Raw genomic sequence first — 16,544 nt, 5'->3', positions numbered from 1 at the left:
CTAGAGGAGTATAGTGTCTACTACAGTGATTTTCAACTTCTAGGGGATCCCACAAGAATGGTGCATGCATGGTTACATTGGTCCAAGCTGGACCAAAGTAACTATGTGAAAATATCCATACCTGGAGTTTTTCTTTAATCCTTTAAGGGTTTGTACACTGAGTGGCTTCCTTGCCGTTTGACAATTTCATTGTGTGGAGATTGGCCTCACAGGCACCTAGCACTGTTACGTAAGGGTGGGAGAGACCATAGACCTGGGTAAGCTTCAAGTCCCAACCTAAAACTCACATAGGTCTTCCACCCTTTGCCCGTGGAGGCTAAACACAAGGGTGAAGGTGCAAAGAGGACATATGTATGTGCAACTGCTGACGCTATAGTAAAAGTAATTTACTTACTATGCTTCCTCAAAGGTCACAATGGGATGGACTTGCTAAAACTGTAATGTGCAAAATCTTGTACAGCTCTGAATTGAAACCTATCAGCTTCCTTTTTTTTTTTTTTTGTCACTGCTTGATTAAACAAGCTGAAGTTAGAAGCTGATTGGCTACCATGCACAGCTGCACCAGATTTTGCACTCTACAATTTTAGTAAATCAACCCCAGAAGGACTCCCTTCAGAAACAGGAGGGTTGGGCAATAGTAGAAATCTTCACAATTTGAGAATCCTGAATTATCTCCATACACATTTCATGTTTGTTTTTTTTTTTGTTTTGTTTTTTCATTTTATTTACTTATCTATTGACATTTTTTTTTTACCTGGATTTCTTTAATTTTATCGACAAAGAAAAATCTAATCCACAAGATAGTAATTTATGAACAATTAACATGGTTTCTTCCTTTTATTTTATTTTATTTTTTTCATTCTCTAAAGAAGCTATGTGTTTATCTTCACATAATTTGGTAATAATACGGTACATTGTTTTGCAATGTCCGTCATTTATTTTTATTATTTCACTCTGCATTAGTTTTTATTGGTATTCACTATAATTTGTGGATTTTTATAACTGCAATTATGTTTAGCGTCTTATGAACATGAGATAAAATTAATTGTTATTATTTTGTTTTTATATTTTTCTGTTGGAAAAATTTGGTATTAATGGAATCCTGCTGCAGGTAGGAAAAAAACCAAAAACATTTTTATAACCTAGGTTTACATTGGAGCGATTTGTCATGGGATTTTAGAGATCAAATCGCATGACAAGTCGCAGCCTATTGGAGCCAGTAACACTGTTCTAATCAGTGGCGCCGCACCGATTTGCAAAAGTAGTTCCTGCACTACTTTTGGTGATTTCATGTGCGACTTCAATAGACATCTGTGCCTGAAGCCACACAGATGTCTATCAAGTAGCATCTGAAATCGCGCTGACCTTGCTACTTTGAAATCACGCTACTTCAAGTGAAGTAGCATGATTTCAAAGTAGCGTTAACGTGAACCAGGGCTTAAGGGTTGTTCTTGTTGAAAAATAAATTCCAAATAAATAAATTTTAAATAATAATTATTTATATACAGCGTTTTTTTTTTTTACACAGATTTATTATAGGGTTTATATGGTATGTTTAGCTGTCTACTTTTGAATTTTTAATTGTAGCAGTGCCCCCAATAGGGCCACTGATCGATGATGATTAAGCATCTGTAGCACCCTTCTACTGTAGAGTAGGCTGCTAGGTAAATGAAGTTAAAGCGGAGGTCCACCCTAAAATGGACCTCTGCTCATCGGAATCCCCCCCCCCCCCTCCGGCGCCACAATTGGCACCTTTCAGGGGGGAGGGGGGTGCAGTTACCTGGATAATCCAGGTAACTGCACCCACTTCCGGGATAGCTGTCTGCAGAAAGTGGCGTAGATTACGCCCCTTTCCGCAACTGCCCGCCCCTTTGCGCAAGTGCCCCGCTGCCTGCTGGGAAACACACAGTTCCCAGAGGCAGCGGGGACCGTCCGGATTGCGCCGCGCGGCTCGCGCATGCGCAGTAGGGAACCGGGAAATGAAGCCGAAAGGCTCCATTTCCTGATTCCCATACCCAAGATGGCGGCGGCAGCACCCGAGTGTCGATCTAGAGATCGGCTTCAGGTGCCGACATCGCGGGCGCGCTGGACAGGTAAGTGTCACCATTTTAAAAGTCAGCAGCTGCAGTATTTGTAGCTGCTGACTTTAAAAAAAAAAAAAAAACGCGGAGTCCCGGCGGACTCCCGATTTAACTCCACTGTAATCAGTGGAGCAGGGGTTTAAACTTTTAGGGGTGCTCAGGACCCACTAACAGGCCAGGTTTTATGAAATACCTTGGGGAGATGCAGACTATAATACTGCAATCACTGAGCAGCAAATGATATCACCTGTGATGTATTTCAGTTATCTTGCAACCCTGGCCTTTGGGCCCTGAGGACAGGGTTGATGACCACTGTTCTAGAGGATTCTAGATTAAAGTGGGAGGAAGAGACAAGCGTTTTATTAGACTACAGAGATAAGTTTGAATCTATTTGGGAGCCTTGGGCCAAACACCTGGGCATTTCTCTCGTCACAGGCGTTCCGCCAAATTGATTTGGTTCGGCATTCGGTGTCCGGGTTCGTTTCGATCGACTGGTTCTTTCCTCTCCTTCCCTATCTCCCTGCCTGCCTGTAAGCCGAGCACCCCCTACAGTGAGTCCTAAATCGCAGGCTCTATCGTCTCTTGTCTGTTCTGTGTCCTTCTGTCCCCCCTCGTTTCACTTATCCGCTCTTTCCCTCCCTAGGGTGTCTCTTCCCCCCTCGTATCCCCCCCTCTTTTTATTTATTTATTTATTTATTTTTTGACTTTTCAGTTGTTTGTGTTGGCATATTCGTTATTCGGTCTTATAATTCCACCAGAGGGGGCTGATTGCTTCTCAACTAGACTGTTCAGTCGATTTAAGGGTCTCCCCTCTGAAGCTCTAGCTTTTGTTACACATGCCCTCTGTACTGTTGGTTCTCCCTAGATCCACAATGGGAGCGGAGGGTTCCTGGGGGCCTGAGTGGAGCTAGCCTAGCACAGCGAGTTCCCATTAGGGGTGCTGGGCTGGTTCCCCGGGGCCTATGAGCCTTCTCATTCTCTTAGATACTCGGAGTCCTGCCGCTTCTCAGGTTTATATTTTTATATAGCAGATCATTTGCCTCTAGAGGACCCAGGGTTCGTTTTGTTTCAATTGTATGTGTAACATTCAATTGGCCGACTAGTTTCGGATGTTTCATTTGAACTTGTATCTGCTCTTATTATATGTTTGTACTCTTTTGAAAACAAATAAACTCTTTGAAATTAAAGTGGGAGGAAGAACAGGGCATGCGGCCTGAATTTTTATGGGACTCCAGGGGAAGTGTGCCCAGAAGGTGCTGAGAGAGCTCATAAATAACCTGAGCAGCAGAGTTCCAAAAAGGGAGACAATAACTTCACTGTCCTGCAGATATTCTTAATCCCTGAGACTAGAAGGAATGACCAAATCAAAGATACTGTAAAGGCTGTGCCCTGTAAAGCTACACTGGCCCTTATATCCTTACAGCACCTACATCACCTGAATCAGCAAAGTGTTTGTGCTGTGTAGGCCTGAATCCTTTGGGGCCTAGCACAGGATTTTTTAAACTGCCCTGCCTGGTCAACGAGGTTGTGCTTTCCAAATTGGGAGAGGCCAATTAATGTCTGCTGGAGGAGATTGGTTTTCCCCTCTCAGAGGATCCTGGCTCTCCCTTGCACCTATTGTTGTTCGGAAGCCCTTGTTGCCAATGGAGACCTAACCCTAGTCCGCTCTCACTGTGAAGCTGGAGCAATAAAACTTCAAAAGGACTAAAGTGACTGGCTCCCTTCCTTGTCTTGTAACGCTTTCACTGTGGCCATGGATCCACCTTGAGGTTAACCCTAAGGCAAGCTTGAGAAAGAGGCTTGGACAGTCTTGAAATGCATAGCTCTACCCTCCGACATCCAGATGATATCACTTCCAGTCTGCTCTGCATCCCACAAGAAGCTCTCCGCCATCTTGTTGGCTTCCACTTCCTCATCTAAGCTGTCATCCAGCCTGAGCTCGGACTTTCCAGGCTGCAGTTTGTAGGGAGAAGCTTCCCTTCCCAGATGTGTGAGCCAATCGCTCACGGATTAAATACAAAAAGTGCCATCTCTTCTTCCCGTGTATCCATCTACCCATTACTCCTATCTTGGTCTGAGGTTCCCTGTTGTTGTAAGATTGTAAGCCCTTACTATGTGATGAGCCTGATTTTAACTGTTACAATGTGAGTTGCCATTTGTCTTTTTAACACAATTGAACTGTTAATATACAAAAAAAAAAGGCCACCAAATAGCTCTCTAGGCTTAGCTTCCTCTTGCCTTCTAGTGAAGTGTTAGTAGACTGGATCTTCAAGGATAGTCTCAGGGGTGGCTCTGCCACAGCTGGGACCCTGATGAGTATCAATGTAGATCAGCATCAAGGCCTTCAGAGATGTCAGCTTTACCAGCTGGTGAATCTCCTACGCCAGATGTGTAGAGCTGTAGACCAGCATATGCTAGGCCCCTAAAAGGTTTCCAGGCCTAGCAGCATCGACAGTCCAGCAGCAACTTCTCAGGCCTCAGCTTAAGGCAAGAGAGTTAGCACAGGGCCTCCCCAAATATGTATATCCTTCCCCATCATGCCCTAGTGGCTTGAACCTCCTACTGTGATGGCAGGGGAGATTATGAATATGTATGAATATATTTTTCTGCATGTTATTACCAGGTTGCGGTCTTTAGGATCACCCCACCAGCATATATAGCAGGTATAGCACAAGCAGAGAAGTAGTTAGTAAACAAGCCAAAGGTTAGGCTGATGGTTATATGGGTATTGTGATAATTCAATGTCACCTTTGTCCAAAAAAAAAAAAGTACCCTGTCATCAGAACAATTGTCTTTCAATATAAAGATTTTCTTGTTTTAAAGGCTACCGTAAGTTCACATTTTTATTTTTTCTAAAATGCAGCTCCCCTATGTACCAATATACTAGTAATGTACTTCTGTTGCACAAAAATACAAGTTTTCTCTTTTGGGAACTTTGTTTGTCACATTTGGACAAATGTTTGGCCATATGTTCACATATGGTTTAAAAACTGTTCAACTATACAATTTTATTGTTTCAGATTAATTAACTTTTACGCACTTCAATTTTTTTTATCATTGTTTTTTTATTGAAAAATTTTCATAATACAACATAGAGTACAAGTAGTACAAAAGTATGAAGATATAAATTAATATAAATAATAGTAAAGGTATCCTCATAAGGCACAAATATATGAATATTCAACAGCCATTGGATTACCTACTTCTAGAACCAAATAGTTGCAGAAGATAAATTAACCTGAGAGTAGGTGACCAATGGTCGAGAGGGGATCTATACTAAAGAAGGATAATCTCAGAGTGTCAATAGCTGAGTATATTTAGAAATGAAATGTTTAAAAGAAAAACAAATTTATATAAATGAAACATAGGGTGAAAATATTATGATCAATGGGTGAGCCATTATTTTATTTTAAACCAATTTTTCCATATTTTCTATTGTGTATCAAACTTTTTACTAGTACCGCATCTACTAGCCTGTAAGGATTCATAAACATAATGGGAATGAGTAGTCTCAAATACTTCAGAAGCGTTTCCAGTGTTTCGCTATCAATGTTCTAGTGACCAGAAGAATCTTTGTAACGCGAAAGTCAGGGGGGAAATTTTCTTGGATTGGGGGGTGTCAGGATCCCTGTAATGCTTGAGATGGAGTGAAATATGCTATTCCAAAAGCTATTCAAATATTTGCAGGTCCGGAACATATGGAGAAGGTTGTCTACTGCGCCACAATTCCTCCAGCATAATGGGGAGTTTGTTTGGCAGAATTTGGACAGTCTTTAAGGTGTAAGACAAGATATAGGGGGTATTTTTTGTGATAGTTCCAAGTGGTTTACATATTAGATGCTTTGTGGGTTGATTTAAGTGCGCATTGCAATTGTGAGGTTGTGATGGGTATGCCTAGGTCAGATTCCCATTTTCATTAAGGGTGGGATCTGGTGAAGTTGAGTTTTTATTGTAAGAAATTGTAAATGAAGGATATACCCTTAAGAGGTGTGAGGGCTGTAGTATAGAACCGCCATATTCCTTCTGGGATATATATATATATATATATATATATATATATATATATATATATATATATATATATATATATATGGTGTGTTTTGATGGATTTCAGGATATGGGAAACTTGGTTATATTTATAGCAGTCTGTGGGTGTTAAATTGAATTGTTTTTGGAGTGTGGTGAGTGGTTTAAGGGTGTCGTTGTGGTATAGATCGGCAATCCACTTTATGCCTTTATTCTGCCAATCTGTGACTGTGAAGTTCAGAATCACATTTGCAAGGATAGTGAAGGGTATGGGGATATCTGAATTACTAGAGGTTGGAAGTGGTCGTTTGCGAAGGTCCCTCCAAGCTAGCAGGGAGGCTTGCATAGTGGGTGGGAGGTCTTGTATGGGAAATTGTTGCCATGTATCCAGGAGCAAGAGAGATTATAAGTTTTTAGCTGGGCTTAAAGCCTGCTCAATGCTATGCCAAAGAATATCAGAGGAGGGATTAAACCAGTTTTTAAGTTGGGTGAGAATGGAGGCTAAAAAATAATCCTGAATATCTATTAATCCCCTACCCCCCGCAAGTCTGTGTTTGGCCAGGAGAGCTTTGGAGCATCGTGGTCATTTTGAGCACCAGGTGAGTTGTGTAAGAAGGGAATTTAAAGATCTAAAATGGTTACTACGCAGTGGGATGGGAAGTGTTCGGAAAACGTGCAATATTTGAGGCAGTAGGAGCATTTTAAATGAGGCCAAACAGCCAGACCAAAACATTTCTACTCTAGCTAACTTTTTTGTTTCTTTAGTTATTCTATCTATCAAGGGTAAGTAGTTGGCATCCGCTAATTTCTGGGGGTCTGCCGTTAAATGTAGTCCCAAATATGATATGTTTAACTTACTCCATGTGTAAGGGAAGGCTGATTGTAGATGAGAACGGAGGGACATTGAGATACCTAATTCCAAAATGAGTGATTTTGTAAAGTTGACTTTATAGAAGGAGATCTGACTAAACTCATTGAGGATAGTATGCTCTTGAGGTAGTGATGTAGCCAGGGAGGTTAGAAACAAAATGATGTCACCTGCAAAGAAATTTATGTCATGGGGTCTGTCACGGAGGGCGAAACCTGTTATATTGGGATGGGATCTAATCCTCTCAGCCATTGGTTCTATAAGAAGATTGAAAATCAAGGGGGATAGGGGACATCCCTGTCTTGTACCATTAGATATGGCAAAGAAGATTGAGAGTATATTTGATGTGTAGACCTGTGCACAGGGGGATAAGTAAAGGGCCAGGATGGCAGAGAGGATGGGTTCTGTGAAGCCAAACTTTTGGAGGGTGTGTGTCATGTAGCCCCAGTGTATCCTGTCGCATGCTTTCTCCGCGTCCAGAAAGAGGAGCAGAGAAGGGTGGGGGGTAGTGGGTTCATTACATGGTTTAGGAATGATAACAAAATTTCAGAGGAAAATGAGGCAGAGGACATTGCATCAGCGCAGACCGACTGTAGTGTTGGGCATAGAGTGTTTTGGAAAATGTTATAATAGTCATTTGTTAATTCGTCAGGCCCTGACGATTTGCCAGAGGTTAGAGTTTTTATCTCTTTTATAATTCCATAATGGGAGTATTGGGAGACACTATTTGTGCCTGTGAGAGAGAAGGGAGGTTGATACCTGTCAAGAAAGCTTGTATAGTTTCATCTGTAGATTGTGGGGTATTAGGGTCTTTCTCAAGATTGTACAATGAAGAGTAGTATTCAGCAAATGAATTTACTATATCTTTTAGATTGAATATATTTTTTATTGTCTGAGGAATTAATTAACTATGGGATTTTTGTTTGAGTTTTACATTCTTTGAGTCTTTGAGCAAGAAATTTACCTGCTCGGTTACCAAATGAGTAGTGGGATAGTTTGAGGGAGTTAATATCCTTGTCATACTGCTCAATGAGCAGGAGCCTGAGATCAGAGCAATGTTGGGGGAGTTTATCTGCTATGTGTTTGTCAGCAATATTTTTGTTCTGGGACTCTAAAGTCTTAATATCACCAAGGAGTCAGTCTAATTTCTGTGTCCTCTGCCTCTTTCCACCGTGAACAGAGTTGTAAAATAATCCCTCTAATAAAAGCTTTGTGTGCACACCACAATGTAGTAGCGTCAGATACAGAGTGAGTGTTCAATGAAAAAAATTCAGTTCGGTTTTTGGTAATGGTGGCAGCATGAGAAGGCTTTTGAAGTATACGGGAGTAAGCACGCCATACATATGCAGGGCTTGGAGTGTGCCCTTCCATCACTGTTATAGAGACAGGTGCATGGTTGGACCACAAAATGTCATGTATGGTGGAGGAGGACATTGCTTGCAACAGCATTTTATCAACTAAATTTAATCGATCCTTGAATATGAGTTATGTCTGGATGAGTGGTAGGTGTAATCTCATTCGTTTGAATGTTGGCATCTCCAGACATTATACACATCCTCGGTGAGGAGCAGAGGTTGTAGCATGGATAGGGGACATTTGGATTTAGAGGTAGTGTCTATTCTATTGTGTAATCTGTTGTAAGGTTGTAGTCTCCACACATTACCAGGGAACCTTTTTGGATTGCAAAACACTTTCTACAGGAAGCAGATTTTAATGGAATTATGCGCTTAAAGGTTCACATTAGTGTAGGGTTTGTTGTTAAGTTCTCCTAGTAGGACTAGATATCGTCCTTCCAGATCAACCTCGGTCTCTTGTAGAGTAAAGGCCATGGAGTCCTTAATAGGAATGAGAACGCCTTTTTGTTTCGTAGGTGCAGAGGCCAAAAAGATGTGGGGGGACTTTTTGTGATGAAAGTAGGGAGTGTTAAAGGCTGAGAAATGGGTCTCCTGTATACAGAGAACATCAGCCTGGAGCTTGAGTGCTTCTCTCCAAACTGAGGCCCTCTTAGCCAGGTGGTGTAGGCCATATACATTGAAGGATAGCAGTACCATAGATAGAGGATAGGTAAAGATGCTGATAGTACCTTATGGAGGCTTCAATGGGTCCTTGTGGGGTCAAACCCAGGAGGTTGAGAGTGGAGGAAAAATTGTATAGATTAATTCTGGTGGCGGGGAAGTTCATCTCATGAAGGTCAGATCCGTGAGAAAGCAGACAAAATATGATAAAAAGGGAAAATAAAGTCAAGCAACGTGAAAATAAACAGTTCAGTAAAAAGGTAGAATTGAACGTAAATCTGTAGGCAGAGTAACTACAAATTGCTCAGGAGGTGAAATTGTGCACACTATGTGCTACATATTGCTTCAGGAATCTGATATGCTGTTGGTTATTTTGTAAGTAGGGTATTTAAGTGTTATGCTTTTTGTTTTTCTTCTTACGTGACATTATTTGCCAATCACCTTGGGTGTTCAACCTGGCAGGAAGAGATGAGCTTTCAGCGGCTTGGTCAGGTATGATGTCTAAAGAGCGGAGTAAAGCTAGACCTTGAAACTTCTGCCAAACTTGTAATCACTGTGGTGTTTCCATCATGGGTGATTGTTCGTTTTTTTGGATATCCCCAGCGGTAATGAATACTATGGTTGCGTAATGTTTTTGTCACAGGCAGTATCGATTTGCGTTTTTGCATTGTGTATTGTGAAAGGTCTGCATATAGCTGAATGTTTGAGAATCTTTCTGGATGTTGCAAATTTTTACGAAAGACCATCATGAGCCATTCCTTTGCATGATGAAAATTTACCTGCATTAGAACATCCCTGGGGATGTTGTCTGGAAGGTGGGATGACTTAGGTAGTCGATGGATTCGATCAATAACCAGATCTGGCTCAGGTGTTGAAGGTAGGAACGCTTTCATGAGGTTTCAGGCATACTGCTGTAGTTGTGCAGGTTGTATAGCCAATGGGACCCCACGGATCTTTACGTTGTTCCTTCTTGACCTGTCCTCGAGATCAGCCACCTTAGCTTTAAGCCATTGTGGGCATCCACCAGCTGATTATGGGAAGCTGCAAAGTCGCCCATTTTCTTTTCTATATGATCTATCCGCTCTCCCAGCTCTCCTACTTCGGTTTTGAAATTGCTCATACATTGCATCATGTCCGCATGCAGGGAACTGCTGAGGGAGACAAGCATGTCTTTTAAAGTGGTGTTTGATACAGGCTGATTGGTAGCAGGGAACTCATTAATGGGATCTACAAGCTCCTTCGTGTCCTCCATGGAGTCCTGACAAGTGCTCAATTGCTGGTTTTCTCCAGCCATGTGTGGTTTGGACGTTGCTGGGCTATGAGAGAGTGGAGGTACCAGGGGAATGCTGGATGGATCCTCCTTGTGAGCTCGGGCTCGGCATCACTGAGAGAGAGCCGCCAAATGATGGTGGAGATCCATTTTGGTTTGTATCGCGGGCCGCCGTAGGGAATAAATCCGAGAGTTTCTACAGCTGGCATGTTTAGTTCCTCTTGTGGGTCACCCTGGGAGGTAGATCTCTCAAGCAGGTGATGGTGGGTGTGTAGTCAGTTGTAGCTACCCCAGATTGTGTGGATTTCCGTCGCTGGAGCAGAGCAGAGGATTCAAGCATCCATGCAGCAGCATGGTAGCCACGCCCCCCCCCCTAATGCACATCAATTTGTTTGCACTAGTATCAATGTAGTTTATATTGTTTCTCTTTACCTTATGTGTTACTAGCAAGCACTTTTTTGCACATCTAGGTTTGTGCACATTTTAGCACTTCTGGGAGATGACCTAACAGGAAGTAAATGCTGATACAAGCTACAGGATGTGCTAAAATCTGAAAATCCATTCAAAGATTCAACAAGACTGACAAGATTCTAAATATCATGTGAATGAGGCAAGTGAGAGAAAAGCACATTGGGAGGGCTGGGTTAGGAATGGCAATGGAAAACACTTCTATTTATTATGAAAAGTGAAATTCTGCCCAAAAAATTGAACTTATCCTTTAAATATTGTTTGTATAAATAAAATATATACTGCTTTATATAATTATTCTTATTTGCTGTTGAAGTCCCATGGGGGAGAATCAAATTGTTGGTAAGGGTGTGATAAATGGATTCGAATGTGTGAAAATCTCCATAATAACGGTACGGAGTAAAAAGAGAGTAAAAGCATCATAAATGTAATATAAAATGTAAATGTATTTTTGGGAGATACAAAGGGTACAGAGACACTGTAACAGATGGGGGGGGGGGGGGGGAAATAACTGTCAAGAACAGAAAGTAAATCATCATGGCTGACAACCCTACATGAATACCCATTTAGGATGAGCCCCAGGCAGACATATACAAGACACAAAATGCAGTTCTTTATTAATTAATATATAACCATATATAATATGAGAACCAGAAAGACAGTAGCGAATATTAATTTGTTAATGTCATACAAGTGGATGGGCTTAGTGCTTTGCCCACCCTTTTTTGAAGCCAATTAGAGCCTCAGGCTCTAAACATGTGCTTCTAAAAAAAAAAAAAAATCTTCTTATTGGAATCCATGCGTCCGGCGCCCTGCATGTAAATTAGGTGCCAGGCGCATTGGATTAAGGGGGCGGTGCCCCTGCTTCCCATTTGGAAGGGCCGTCGCTGAGTGTAAGTATCTGAATTTGACCCGTTATACTGGCAGACAGGACTGTATTTTGTGGTGGAATTGTGTAAATTGCAATACTGGATGAACAGAAATACTAAACATTTTGTAGTTAAAACAGATATATGTATTTATTTTGTGTGCTTAGCTGTTTTGTCTGGAGACCTCCTTTAAATTTCTTCCACCATTTACTCATGTTGTCATTTTGCTGAGATCCTTATGCTTTATGTCACAAAGAAAGTTGAGTTATAATAATTCTACATAATTTGTGCTATCAGCAAATAGTATAGCATCCAAAAAATAAATAAAAAAGAGCAACAAATGAGAAAAAGTTAATACAACCTTTCCCCTAATATACTTTACAATTTTTTTTTTCCCAGGCCACCAAACCATCTGTCAATGTCTGGGCAGGCTAGTGTGACAATATTAAAGGGTATAAAAATCTGTAACAAAACGTATATCAATGAGAGTGATACCACCGGACTGAATGGTGTAAGTATAAAATTACCCCAGCATCTTATAATCACCTTCTCCAATAATTTCCTGGCCACACATTTCAGTTTCTTAGTAATGAACTAAAGAAGGAACGTGGGACTGAATCAGCTTTGAGAACCACCTGAACTGCTAGATTTTTCAATAAGGACCCATTGGCTTGATAGGTCACTCCATTTCACTGTTCAATGACAGAGATGTTATGGAAGTGACAGAGTTCAGATTGGAACAAGAAGAGAAAATTATTAACCTCTGTCCACACTTCATGCCCTACGGTCTGAGAGGTTTAGGCTTGTTTAAAAACAAGGTGCAAAGAACACATAGAAGCTAAAACGTATTTCTGCAGATCAGTATTCGATCCATTTAGTGAATGCTGGACGGAGTACCTGTCACACATTGGCAGTAATACCGTAATTAGTAACTCTCTTTTCTGGACAAAATTGGTCAGTTCAGTAGGGAAACACAAATTATAGCTTCAGTAATTCAATAGATTAGAGATGAGAACCCTAAAAACAAGTCAGGATATCTTGACTGGGTCAGTTCTGTCTAAGCCCTTGTACACGCGGTCGGAGAATCCGTCGGAATGTGTCCTATCGGACCGTGTTGTCGGATAATCCGACTGTGTGTGGTATGCATCGGACTGATTCCGTCAGAATATCCGTCGGACTTAATTTTCCAACTTGTTGGAAATATTTTCCGACCAACTGGTTCAATCGGACATACTCCGATCATGTGTAGAAAATTTTGATCGGACCAAGTGCCACGCATGCTCAGATCAAATTCCTACATCAAAGCTATTGGCTACTAGCCTGAACGTAGTCCCATTGTAACGAAATTACATCATCACGTTCTGAATGATCTGATTTTTCGACAACTTAGTCCGACCGTGTGTATGCAACAGTTTCGGACAAAATCCGACAAACAAAATCCGATGGATTTGGTTGTCGAAATCTCCGACCGTGTGTACAGGGGCTTTTATAGCATGCATCGATAAATAGAGAATGCTCCATCCTGCCGTTTTGCTATTATGGTGTTTGAGGTTCTTTTTCTTGCAGTATCCACACAGTTTTGAATTTTAAGAACAATAGTTGAAATAAGAACTAAATACCTTAAAGGGGTTGGAAATCTGGCTTAGGCACATATATACTGTTTACTTATCTCTCTCCAAAGCTCTAGATGCCATGTCTTTCTGGTGCTCCATTCCTCTGTTATCAGCATTCTGACAAGCTCTCCAACACACGAGATAACAGAAGCTGAAAATTTGTGTTGGTGGAGGGAGCTTAGAGGTAGATAAGCACAGAGCTTGTCTATTCACAGTACAGCTCTGCATGTTCCTTCATTCCTCTGGCTATGTAGAGGAGGAGGTAAGTCCCTTCCCTCCAATCAGCTTTCATACAGTGTAAGCCCAGACTCCACACCCATTGCTGAATGAGGAAACAAGATTTCTAACAATCTGCCCCAATCTGTAGAAAGCAGTATTGACTCGTGGTATATTTTTTTGGGGGGGGCCACAATCCATGTGCTGCCAAATGCCCCCCAAAAATGCTGCCAAACGCCCCTGGATGGTTGATCGGTCCCCGAAATTACCCCATCTAGGTAGCGGGCTTCCTTTGGGCAGCAGGTCTCTGTGTCTCCTCCTTCCCTGGCTTCACCACGGCATGGCTTCCCCTGCATCTCCTCCCTCCTCCTCCTTGGCAGCTAATAGGATCGCTTCTCCTCTCAGCCAATCAGGTCTCAGGACCTGCTTCCTGAGCTGGGATTGGCCGGGAGGAGAAACAGGAAGACAATAGTGAATATTCATTCGCTATTGTCACACAAGTGGGTCGGCTTGGGGCACAGTGCTCTGCGCCCCAAGCCAACCCTTTTTTTAAGCCAATTAGAGGCTCATACTCTAATCATGTGCTTTTAAAAAAACAATAAAAAAAAAAAAAACAACAACTTCCCATTGGAATCCATGCGTCCGACGCCCTGCATGTAAATTAGGTGCCGGGCGTATAGATGGGGGGGCACCCTGTAAATCCACAGAATTGATGAAGCAGAAGCAGAGAAATCCTTGCATTGCAGGTCCTCAGATATAGCCTCCTCTCCAGCAAGGAGAAGAGTAAGCAGCACAGTAGTGACATCACCAAGTCTCAGGCCAAATCTGGGGAGCCAGTCAGGTAGCAGAAGTAAGACAGGCCATAGATGATGTGATTTTTCGATCAACAGAGTCAGAATTGATGGGAGAATCCCTCCCTCTGAGCTACTGTGTTCTCCCAGTCGGGGAGGGGTGGGGGGTGCAGGGAGCCATCCCTGCTGGGAGAACACAGTGATTATTGATAGTGGTTATAGCCACTGGCAATAATCATGTACAAATCTGACACTCTGGTTGCACCCAAGTCGATCGATCATCCTGCCCATAGATGTTTCGAATCTCAGCAGGTCCCTGCTAAAGCGGCCAAGATTCTAACCTTCTGAAGCTGGCTTAACAATGCCTTAGATGATCTGAAGCTGCAGATATCCATCCATGAGTCCCAAGGCACAGGAGTGTCTAGGCACTGGTGGAACTCTGTTATTTTTTAGGAGGAATTAAAGACAAAAGGTAAATTATAAGGGTACCACTTAGTCATAAATAACATGTTCTCTATATGGCAGAAAATCTTCACATTTTGTGTTCAGATTGATATTATGGAGGAAAAATAGGGGGTGGGGTTTACAAAGACTTGGTCTTACTATCTGTACTTTTCTGGAGAAGCCTGGGGACCACTTTAGGAGATTGTTGGGGGGCGGCACTGTTGGACCCTGTTGGAGGTTGGGAACACTATGGAGAGATAGAGGCTCTGTAGCAGGCTGGGGAGCACTTTGGGCGGCTGGCAGCACTGTAAGATGTTTGGGAGCACTGTTGAGGCTGAAGGCTCTCAGGTGGCCTGGGGGCATTGTGGGCCACTATAGGAGACTGGGGAGCACTATAGGATCCAGGAGGCACTGGGGGCAGAAGGGATCTACAGCTGGCCCAGAAGAAGGGAGACCATGGCCTGACTGTAAGTCATGGCACTGACTTTCATAATCCCATACTGCCTTAGGGCTCAAGGCAGCGCAGTGTCTAGACACACGAAGAGCACTGTTATTTTTTTGAAGTAAATAAAGACAAAAAGTAAATTATCAGAGTGCTACTTAGACATAATTAACATTTGTAGATGTTCTCTGTATGACAGCAAATCTTTACTTTTTGAGTTTAGGTTCACATTATGGAGGGAAAATGGGGGTGTAGAAAGAATTTGTCTATGTATTCCAGCTAACCACTTTATCAGAAGCAGACACAGTCACTTTTTATCTATTGTTAGCTGATATAATAATAAAAAAAAAAAAGAGTTTTAGCTATAGATGGTAGTTTTTGTTTGTCTCTTTTCTTGAAACTAATAAGGGCAGAGGGTAGACACAGTTGTTCTGCACAAGCTGCCATGTACTTCCCTGGCTTACCATCATATTCTCCCTATGAAAACAAAGGCTTTCCAAAATAAAAACTTTCTCTAGAGGGGTCAGGTGCGTAAACTTTTTCAGCGATAGTTCTCCAGTGCTGAGCCGAAGGTATCCGCATTCCAATTAGAGGCAGGCAGTAACTGCGGCACAAGAAAAAAAAATGCAATTTGAGAACTGTGATGAAGCTGTCATGGTCGGCAAGGTAAAGTCTGCCCCTGGGACTGAGATAATATTGCCGGTTTGAAGAGATCTCCTTTTATGAAAGAGTGTGTTTATTCTTCTTCCCAGCTTGGGACAATAGTCTAGTAATTCGAGAAAATCGCTCAGGTTAAACATTGTGCAAGAGAAAACAATACTGAGACAGTGTTTGTTGAAGAATGGCCTGGGAAAGGGGAGCTGTCACTCAATGTGAAACAAGGCATTGATTGACACATGCATGTCGTCTAGTGATGAGCAAACTAGACTGTAACGGAGATGGGTGGATCATTTACGTACAGAGAATAATGTGATATTCACACTTATATCCAAACATACTGTATGCTGTATAAAGATCTACAGTTTAGCCATTTCTTCCATTCATTTTTAAAAGAAGAAGAATGTGGGCATTGGGTTGCTTTAGCTCCTTTACATTACCCTCGAATGTGTCCCACCGATTCCTCCCACCCATTCACAATGTATTTTTTACCCCTCTAATAAGGTTATTTATTCACATGACCCTCCTAGGAGCTCTCTCTATTATGGAAGACAAGTGATCCATTGTTGCAAATGAGGACCTTTGCCGGTCTTGTCAACCTCATTCATCATGACATCAACATTGATTGAGTCTTCAGGGACTTGTGAAGACCTGTGATTGACCCAATAAGACAACCTTTATCAACCAGGGTTCTGTGGGGCTCCATGGTCTGTGAGTAATGTATGCCCCTCAGTTTAGTAATCACTGACAACAATGATCATTGTAGGCATCTATAGGGGAGGGA

Source organism: Lithobates pipiens, unplaced genomic scaffold, assembly GCF_037356315.1.
Source record: "Lithobates pipiens isolate NorthernLeopardFrog02 unplaced genomic scaffold, aLitPip1_a1.2 Scaffold_10, whole genome shotgun sequence".
NCBI lineage: Eukaryota > Metazoa > Chordata > Amphibia > Anura > Ranidae > Lithobates > Lithobates pipiens.
Note: the sequence above shows the minus strand (reverse complement) of the source record.